Raw genomic sequence first — 9982 nt, 5'->3', positions numbered from 1 at the left:
GATGTGTCTCTTGCCAATTCTTGGGATGACGTCCTTCTGGGAGGGGGTCATTGGGGCTCAGGTAAGGGGATGACTCTGTGGGATCCTCCCCCACTCTGGTGAACCCCAGCCACCCACCCCTACTGCATGCAGCTGTTACCTCTGTCTTGGGGCTGTGGTTTGCCTCCTAGTACCATGGCCATCTTGTCTGTGTGGTGGTGAAGGAGCCTTGGGTCAAGTTTCCTAGACCTTCAGACCCTAATTGCCTGTCTCTGTATTTCATTCAGGAAGGCTGCAGTGGGAGGGATTGAAGTTAGATGGGGTGGTGGACAGGACGGAAGCATTGCTGGGGTGAGTCTTCCTTGTATTGGAGTTCCCAGAACAGAGCAAGCACACAGTAAAACAAATGGTTAAGAAAGAAAGAGAGGTGGGGAGAGCTTGCATATATGGGTGCATGTATGCACGTGTGTGTGTGTGTGTGTGTGTGTGTGTGTGTGTGTGTGTGTGTACCTGTGGCTGGGACAGGGAAGGCGTAGGATAAAGGAGTGGTTGAGGGAAGCAGGACCCCTTCTTCCTTCCACTTTGTCACTCTTCTTGGCTCTAAGTGCTTTGAGATCCGTACCTGGAGGCCAGGGATTGAGCAAGGTGGCTATTTCCTGAGGACCAGGTGGGCCATCTCCCCGTTCCATTCTGCCTGAGGGAGGAGGTATGCTCTCCCTGTCCCTCTGTCCCTTGGAACACCACTGGTCTTACTGAGTGGCCTGAGGCTTCTGTCAACTCCGAGGCCGGGTGAAGTCCCCCACCCCGGGACCTGGGCCCTGTCCCCATCTTCCTCGCCCAGGAGCAGGGAGAAGCAATTCCCACCCCCCGCTCCAGCCCCATCACTTCCAATCACCTGCCCAGCTCCTGCAATAACCCACGCTCTCCATGGCTCCTCGGGGCCGACAGCATGGCTGGCTCTTGTCCCTGGGTGTCCGGCTCCCCACCCCACCCCCCCGGTGATTCAATCTGGGTCTTATCACCCCGAGGCCTAGCCCGATGGTGTCTGCCTCTTGTCCAGGCTGGTTAGTGCTAATGGAGGTCTGACCCAAGGCTGCAGGTTGATTGATGGGGGGGTCTGGTCCCTGAAGGCCAAGTTCAAAAGCCCCCTTCTCACGTCCTGGGCTGGGTGGGGCTGGTGAGGCACCACTCCCGGGGAGGGAGGGCTTAAGCAGAAGTGATTGGGAGGAGAGGAGGTTGGACTATGCTGGGAGAGACAGGGTCGGAGGATCAGATCCAACGGGTGAGCCCAGAGACAGTGCGAAGAGAGAGACCATGCAGAATAAAAAAGGGAGAGGACCTACAGACATGGAGACAGGCCAAGAGACTGCAGAGAAGGTGCAGACAGAGAAGGGGAAAGAGACATACCGCTGGATGGACACAAGTGGAGAGACAGAGGTGCAGATGAGTGGCTTAAACAGACATAGGTGGGACAAGTAGCTGAATCAGACAGTCCTAGAGAATAGCATGACCTCTTGGTGGGGGACGCCTTCTAGCTCATCCACACTCCCATCGCCCCCACCTCCTCTGCCCTTTGAGCCTCTCTTCCGGGCCAAGGAGGGAGGTAGGACACACTTCCAGCCTTGGAGACTCTGCCGGTAGAGTCGTAGGTGGCCTGGGGCTGACTCGCATTGAGCATCACTGAAGCAGAGGGGATGGAGGTCAGGTAGCAGAAGGGACCTGCCAGGGCATGTGGAGCATTTCCAAGGTTAAGAGCATCAGAGGCTTTTAGTACCACAACTGGAGGTGTTGCTGGGAAAGCTGGGCAGGTGAGGCGAGGGGTTCTGGGAACAAGGTTAAGACAAGAAAGGGAAAATTCTGTGAGGGTGTGGGAGGGGTCACTGAATAGCTTTTATCGATCTGGGAACAGGTGCTGAAGCCAGTGAAGCCAGTCACTCTGACCCCTTTGGGCAGCTGGGGTCTGGGGCCTTGTCCTGGGTGGTGATGAGGGAGCTCGCACCAGCACTGCCAGCTTCATGGCCTAAGAGCCCCGCCTAGTCCCTCCCCTTCACTGATGGCCTCGCCCATGAGCGCTTTGACAGCCACACCTGCCTACTCCACACGGTCACGTGTGTACCTGCAAACACGGGTGCACATGCACAGAGCTCCTCCTCCCCCAATTGTTGGATCCCATTGTATTTAATGGTGCTCCCCTCCACCCACTGTGTCATGACGCGCGCCCTTCCCCTGTTAATCGCCTCCTCACTGTGCCGAGTCCATTCACTGCCCACCCCTGCCCCTGCCACCCACACACCAAGGGCTGAGCCCCAGATGAGATGAACGCCTGCAGGGGGATCAGTGCAGTGGGGCCCTGAGGACCCCATGGGGACCTGGGACAGGGACAGCCACCTGAGTCCCCCGGATCTCTCGTGGTTCCCCCCTCTACCCCTCCCTCTCAGGGAAAACTGAATCGGTTGGGAGACAGAGGCTCAGATGAGGTGGTGGGTCCTGCAAGAACACCCAGCATGGAGGAAAGAACCCAGAACTCCCTTCTCTAAGGAGGCTTCTGCCAAATCCTCCACCGAGAGAAGAAAACAGTGATGCAGCAGCCAATGTGGCTCCCCAGGCGCTCCCCTGGGGGGTGGGGTGGGCTTGCTACAGAACCCAGGGGTCCAAGACTTCCAGCTTTCCTAACCAGCCTCTGCCTCCTTCTTGCCTGCTCCCTCAGGGGCTAGATTCCCGACAGGAGAGCAGAGCATCTGTTTAGGCTTCCAGGAACAGTGCCGGCAGAGTGCTGGGGCAGCCTGGGTTGGGAATGTCCTGTCCTGGGTCCCCTTGAACCCCCAAGTTGAAGAGAGATCCTAGAGAAAATTCCGGACTCCATAGGCCAAGGACTCTCTAAGTACCAGCTGGAGAAATCCTGTCTTGCCCAATTCCTAAAGTGACCTGCTCGATGAAAGGCTGACAGTCCCAGGAGGAGCCAGGCCTCAGAAAGACCCACTTTCAGTCTAGCCAGGCTGAACCACCCGGCAGTTCAGCCTCGCTTCCAGGAGGAGTGAGGTGACTCTGTGGCGCTAAGCATCAGTCCCCTCCCAGACCGTTTCTCTCTGGCCCCCGACCCCCAGCCCAGCTCTGATGGACTCCAGCGCTAAGATGGAAAGTTTGAGCAGCTTCAGCTCTGGGGCAGCGGGGAGAAAAGAGACCTGGAGCCGGGAGAGACAGAGACAAGACGGGGCCAGAGAAGCTGGTGGAGCTCACACAGGGGCAAAGAGGCCCAAGGAGACAGAGAGGCAGCCTGGAGCCACGCAAGGAAACAAGAGTTGTGCGCGCAGGACACAGATAAACAAGCAAGAGTGCGCCAGGTTCGGGCCAGAGTCCCGGGGCAGTGTGTTTTATTCTGAGCCCTGCCTCTAAGCGTGCCTTGGACTAAGGCTATTCAGCTCCCCTTCCACTCAGCTGGGTCCCTTCCTCTTTTTCCAGGGCTTGGTTCCCTGAAGGTTAAGCTTGAGACTCTGCTGCCAGAATGCCGGGTTCTGCACCTACCAGCTGGGTGATGCTGAGTAATTTACTCAGTCTTTCTGTGTCTTAGTGTTCTCCTCTACAAAATGCAGGTGATAACAGCACTAATCTCCTAGGCTCATCATGAGGTTCAAACAAGTCTCAGGAGTAAACCTCTTCCAGTGGCGCCTGACCGGTGGGTGGTAGGTGCTCTGTAAATGTTTGCTGTTTTCATTCTTCCCTTTCCCACCCTTCTTCCTCCTTTTCCACCTCCTTCTCTCTGTCCTGTGACAGGTTTTGAGCACCCCCAGTCCTAGGCCTGGCCCTGGTCTTTGGGGTGTGATAGGCCAGGCTGGCAGGAAGAATGTTTTGGGGGGACATGCGTGCGTGAGTGCTCAGTCGCTCAGTCAAGTCTGACTCTTTGCGACCCCTTGGACTGTAGCCCGCCAGGCTCCTTTGTCCATGGGATTCTCCAGGCAAGAATAGTGGAGTGGGTTGCCATTTCCTTCTCCAGGGGATCTTCCTGACCCAAGGCTCGAACCTGCGTCTCTTATGTTTCCTACATTGGCAGGTGGGTTCTTTACCACTGGCACTGGGGAGCCCTTTGGGGGATAATGCTTACCAAAAAGGAGCTCTTGTCCCTTGATCCCAACCACCCCCTCCAGCTGCAGCAGCTTTAAAGACAGATACAGCCTGGCTGTGAAGTGTGTGAGGGAGGAAGGGGCTTCTCTCTTCCCCCGAAACTCCATGGGCTGTGGGTCTCCAGCCCTGGTGAAGGATGAGTGCCAGGTCTGCAGGGAGAGCAGGGCCAGAGCAGCCCCCATTCACTACTCTGTCAACTCCCAAGTGGGAACTGTCCTCCTGGCTCACCTCCTCTGGGCAGCCCTCAGGGATTACTCGGACCTTGGCATCTCTGTAGGGTGCTTCTGAGGCCATGAATCCTCCCAGACTCTGAGTCAAGTCTCCAGTGTATACAACCAGGAGTGGGAAACATGCTTCTGAGGCTTTCTATCTGTTATCCCTGTGGCCTCCTGATCCTGAGTGTCAGGAAGTCCTTTCTGCGGTCTGCCCTCCTGCTTCCCACCTGGATCTGAAGGGGTTACTCAGCTCCAGGCCCGCCCACTGCAGGTCCCAGCTGCCTGGGGCCTGTGGTCAGAGCTAATGTAGGTGGGAGTTGGAGGACAAGAGGGGATAAAGTTATTAGCATCTTCATCTTTGAGGGATATCGATTGTTGAGTCTCCAGGCTCACTTGGTCTTGTAACGGGGCTCACGGGGGTGTTGGGAGGGGCTCAGAAAAAATCTCATGAAGCCACCCCACCCCTTATCCTTGAGTGGGAACTGGGCTGCCTGGGGTTTCTCAAATGAAGACACTCAGAGACAACCTGGGGGGCAAGGGCTGAGAGGGGAGTTAGGGTTTGGTGCCCTGGGCTGGACAGCTGGGGTAGATGTGGGTGTAGTTTCAATTCACTACCCTTTGCTTTAAGATGTGTGTGTGTGTGTGTGTGTGTGTGTGTGTGTGTGTGTGCATGTGTAAGAGATAGAGAGGGAAGGAGGGAGGGAGGAGAAGGCTGGGATCGCTTCTCCTGAGGCTCATACACTTTCATCTGAGGCAAAGCCTCCTCCGTTGACACTCGGATGTTCTGTGACGTGTTACCTGCCCCGCGCCAAGCAGCTGACTGGACGCTCCTGGTGTGATTCTGTGTGTGGTGGTGGGCAGTCCCCCCCACAGCGGGTGTTGACCCTTCCCACCCATGTGACTTTGGTCCCAGTGTGTCAGATGTGTTTGTGTGTGGCAGTCCCTGTGTGAAGGTTTGTGTCAGCTGGACTCTCCGCCCACATCTGTGCAGAGTCTTGCTCCTGACCTGGAAACACCAGGCATGTAGCTGGGCAGGGAGCTCAGGGATCTGACTGTCCACCTCGTCTAGGGGGCCTCTCTTCCAGCCGGAGGTCTTTCAGCTCCTGGCCGGCCAGCTGCAGAGGTGGGGACGAAACCTCGACTCCCAGGGATGAGAGGACAGTGTGGGGATGCTGGGGACAGAAGGGCACAGTCTCCCTCCCTCCCTTCCGTCCGTCCCTCCCTCCAGATTCCTCTCTTCTTCTCTTCTCCAGCAGCCGGGAGGAGGGGGCAGGAGTGGCTTCTCGGGCAGGGGGTCAGACTGTTCCTTCTCCCCCGGAGGAGCTGGCTTCCCTTGTGCTGGGCTGGGAGAGGAGGTAATTAATGACGGGGGGCCAGGAGGGGAGAGTGTTCAGGGCTAATGTTGGTATTAATCAGGAGCTGGTCCCCAGCGACGGATAGGATTCAGCCTGGGCCCTGTGTGTGTGTGTGTGTGTGTGTGTGTGTGTTGGGAAGTGGGGCGCAATGGAGGACCAGGAGCTCCTGGCTCATCCCATCAGCCTCCCTCCCTCCCCATGGTACCCCCCCCCCACCTCCCTTGCTCTTGTTTTTCTGGAAGTCCCTTCTGCTGTCTGTCCTCCAACCTCCTGCTGATGGAGGGCCCAGCTCCCTTCTCAAGTCCAAGTCCACCCCTGGATGTGGGGGTGGAGCAGGCCCCCGCCCCCACCCCTCCACTAGCCCTTATTGCAGGCAGGCGTGCACGTTAGGTGATTCCCGAGGCTGTCAGCCCTGCTAATTGCCTCTCAACCTTCCCCTCATCACCAGGGCGGCCCCCCACGAACTCCATTAGCCCCCCCTCTCTCCCCTGATAGCCCCTAAATCAGCCCCAATTATTCACAGGAGGGGGGGCGGTCTGGGCTGAGCTGTGATTACAGCTAGAGTGGAGGGAGGAAGGACGGAACTTGAGTGCTAGGCAGCCTGGCGGGCAGGCTGTAGGCAGGGCTGGGAGGAGGAGTACAGGGGTGGGGGCTTTTGGGCAGATTCAAGTCAGAGACTACCCAGGGAGGAACATGGGAGCCTGAAATAGGGAGGGAAGTTCAGGCCGGAAGGCAGGCAATGGGTGGGGTGTGTGTGCCACAGCTTGTATTTCAGCCTCCCCTCCACTGACATCCAGAAAGGAGAGGGAAAGGGTCACCCGGGCACATGCCCTGTAAGTGGGGCGTCCTCACTGCTGTCCTCAGCGTCACTGCCAACCGTTTAGGATGAGCTTGGTTGGAGAGGCAGGGAGAGCAGCAAGAGCCTGCTGTACTTTCTCCTTTTGGGTTTTCCCTAGAGGATTTCGCAGATCCCTCCGCTCCCATGGGCTGTGTTTGGGGCAGAACCGCAGGCCCCTTCCCTCCCTGTGTCTGTGGGTCCTGGAGCACCTCTGTGTGGCTGTGGCTGAGACAGGGAGTGGCCTGAGGTGAGTTGTAGGTCCAGGTGACCGTGGCACCAGCCCAGAGTCAGCTCTCAGCCCCTTTCCAAGCTGGATCAAGGAGCCCTCTCCAGCCCTTTCCATCTCTTTTAAGGCCTCTGGAATGCTTCAGCAATCCCTGCCCATCCTGGAGGGAAGAGGCACCCGTGCCCTCTCTTAGCACTTGCTACTGCGCTCCGAGCTCACACACTCCTTGGCACCTCTGCCCATCCATGCCGTCACACTGCTCCTTGGATCAGCGCCAGGGCCTCCTCCCCAGTTTCCCTGCTTCCAGCCATGCCCCTTACTGCCTTTTTTTTTTTTTAAACACAAAAGTCTGAGTTGAATCATGTCCTTCCTGTCTCATAACCTCTGTCTTACACAGAGGAAAACTAACAGCCTTACTACAATCTACAAGGCCCTGCAGATTTGACCTCCAGTCTCCTCTGTCCTCAACAACTCCCAGCAGGCTCCCTGCTGCTCCCTAGGTTCCAGTCTCCTAGCTGGCCCGTGAACAGAGCTCTGGCCCCAGGGCCTTTGCACATGCTCTTCCCCTGTCCGGCATGCCCTTACCCCATAAATTTGTGTGGCTCCCTCCCTCACCTCATTTAGGGTTTCACCTGGAGGATACCTTTTCAGTGAGGACTTTCCTGACCACCTTTCCAAAAAGCTGTACCCCCAGTACTCCCTATCACTCTTCCTGTTTTGTTTTTCTTTATTATTTGTAATAACACTTATTGTCATCTGATGCATCATGATTTTACTGATTTTGTTTATCAGCTCCTCACTGGCACTACTACTAGAATGAAAGCTTCATTTTATTCCCTTTCATATTTAGGCAGAGGTTTTTGCCTGTCTTGTTCATTTCTCTAGACCCTATGCCTGTGCATAATAAGTGCTCACCTAATCTTTATTCATGAATGAATGAAGGAATAATTCACTCCGGGATTAGCATGTGAGCTCTCTGAGGGGAGAAACTTTTGTCCTCTTAATAAGTTATTAAATGAAAAGGTCTTTTAAGTGTGCCTAGTAATCAGTAGGGTTTGTTTAATAAAAGTTAGTGGTTGCCTTCAGCATCATCATGATGTCATTTCCTCTGTATTCTGGGCACTGGACACCAGTATCAGGCCACCCAAGATGGCTATTCTCTTGCTCTCTGTACATCCCCTGTTTGACCAGTCCCTGCTTCACCTACATCCTCTCCTATGACTGACCTTCCCTCTTAATCATAGAGCCTAATCAGTAAATGGCTACATACTCATCCCTGGCCCCAGCTAGTGATTGTTCTAACCTTTAGGTCAGAACTGTCTTCACTGTGGTAGTTTATCAAAAGGGGGAGCCCCGCTGCTGGCTACCCTGCTAACCCATGAACCAACCTGACGTCAGTTCCTCTCTAACTGAAACCACCCCCACCTCCCCAGTGCCTCCAGGACCTTGCTTCAGGTGTGTAAGATCCCCCATCTATTAAACCACTGATGTCTCTATCAATAACTCTGGGCTCTTTCTTCGGTCTTGAGGCTGGGAAATTACAGGGCTTGCAGGCCTGTGGGATGCAGCCCAACAACAGGTAAACACAAAACCGGTGCTATTGAACAAAAGGGTGAAGGTAGACTCCCTTGTACCTTCCAGGGAGGCAACAGGGGAACTTCTATCCTTCTAGCTACAGGGCTGGGCCCAGGAGGCAAAGTTGGTGCAGAGACTTGGAAGATCGTTGCACAGGGTGGCAGCCATTCACTCAAAGTTTATTGAGTACTTAGTTTGTACCAGGCCCTGAGATCCCAAAGACGGTATCAACCTGGCCCCAGTACTTGAAGAACTAAGCGTTTAGCAAAAGAGAGGCAAGTTAAGCTTTCATATACAGGAGTGGGATGCGGAGAAGCTGGAAGGGCTCCCAGAGAAAGGACAGACGAGCTGAATGTGAAAAGATGAGAACAAGTTGTCATGGTCTGGGTGCATGTTGGAAAAGAATTTTCCAGACATGAGACAGAATGAGAGGGAGATAAAATTTATTAGGGTGGGAGACGCTGTTAGAACAGTGGGCCAGCTCAAGGGAGAACCGACAATGAATGGGGACCCTTAAACCACTTTTATACCCAGGGTACAAGGAGTGGGGTCTGGCGTGTCATTTGCTGATTAGATGAGGCACGTACACTGGGTGGGGGGAAGAGTAAGGCAAACACCTCCTCCCTATAGGGTAGGAGGGGAGACAGGTTATATTGTTCCATTAATAGTTACAACATAGGGGAGGGAAAGATGATAAGGGTCTGGTTTTTCCATTTCTGTATTCCAAGACCCTCCTTGGTTATCTGCTCTTTCATCCTTGGGTCACCACACAAGAGAGCCAGGTCAAGGAGGGAGGAGCCCACATTCTTCCTCTCTAGCCTTCGGGTCTCCCCATTTACCCCAGGAAAGTGATCCATCAAGTGACCTTCAAAGCCCCTCTGGCCTCGGACATACTGCCACTCTATGGTCTTTGGCCTCCGGACCCAGGATCTGTCCTCTGGTTTCTGCTGTCCCCTGCTGGAGACTTTTGGTAACACTGGAGTCAGGAGAAGCAACATCCAACCTTGCCTTCTTTCCCCAAAGCGAGCAGCACTGTCCAATCCGAGCCTTCCCTTCACCTCCCATCACTCGAAGCACCAAACTCAACAACACGAGCTTTTCTCTCAGAATAGAGAGTATTCTCAATACATATTTTTGACAAAGGGCTTGAAACCAGAATACATGAAGTATTCATAATTGTTACAACCCAGCAATCCCACTTCTAAATAGTTACAGAAATAAATGAAAACATGTTCACACAAGACTTGTGTATGATTGTTCACAGTAGCTTTATTCATAATAGCCTAAAACTGGAAAAAAATTCAATGCCTATCAACTGGTGTAGACACAAATTGTGATATATCTATACAATGGAATATCACTCAGTGAGGAATATCACTCAGCAAGGAACAAAAGATCTATGGTAAATGAAAGAAGCCAGACATGAATGAGTACATATTGTGTAAGTCCATTTATATGAAATTCTAGACCAAAAAATCTACAGTGACAGCAGATTAGAAATTTCATAGGGCTGGCTTTGGGGAGTGAGGATGGAATAGCAGGTGGAACATTATCTGCAAAGGAGCACAAGGAAAGTTTTGGAGAGAGGAAAATGTCTTTTTTAAAAAAGTTTTTGACAGATGACACATTTGTCAAAACTAATCAAACTTTCCCCTGGGAAAGTCCTGATGGTTAG

Source organism: Cervus elaphus, chromosome 20 (assembly GCF_910594005.1).
Source record: "Cervus elaphus chromosome 20, mCerEla1.1, whole genome shotgun sequence".
In the NCBI taxonomy this organism is placed as follows: Eukaryota; Metazoa; Chordata; class Mammalia; order Artiodactyla; family Cervidae; genus Cervus; species Cervus elaphus.
Note: the sequence above shows the minus strand (reverse complement) of the source record.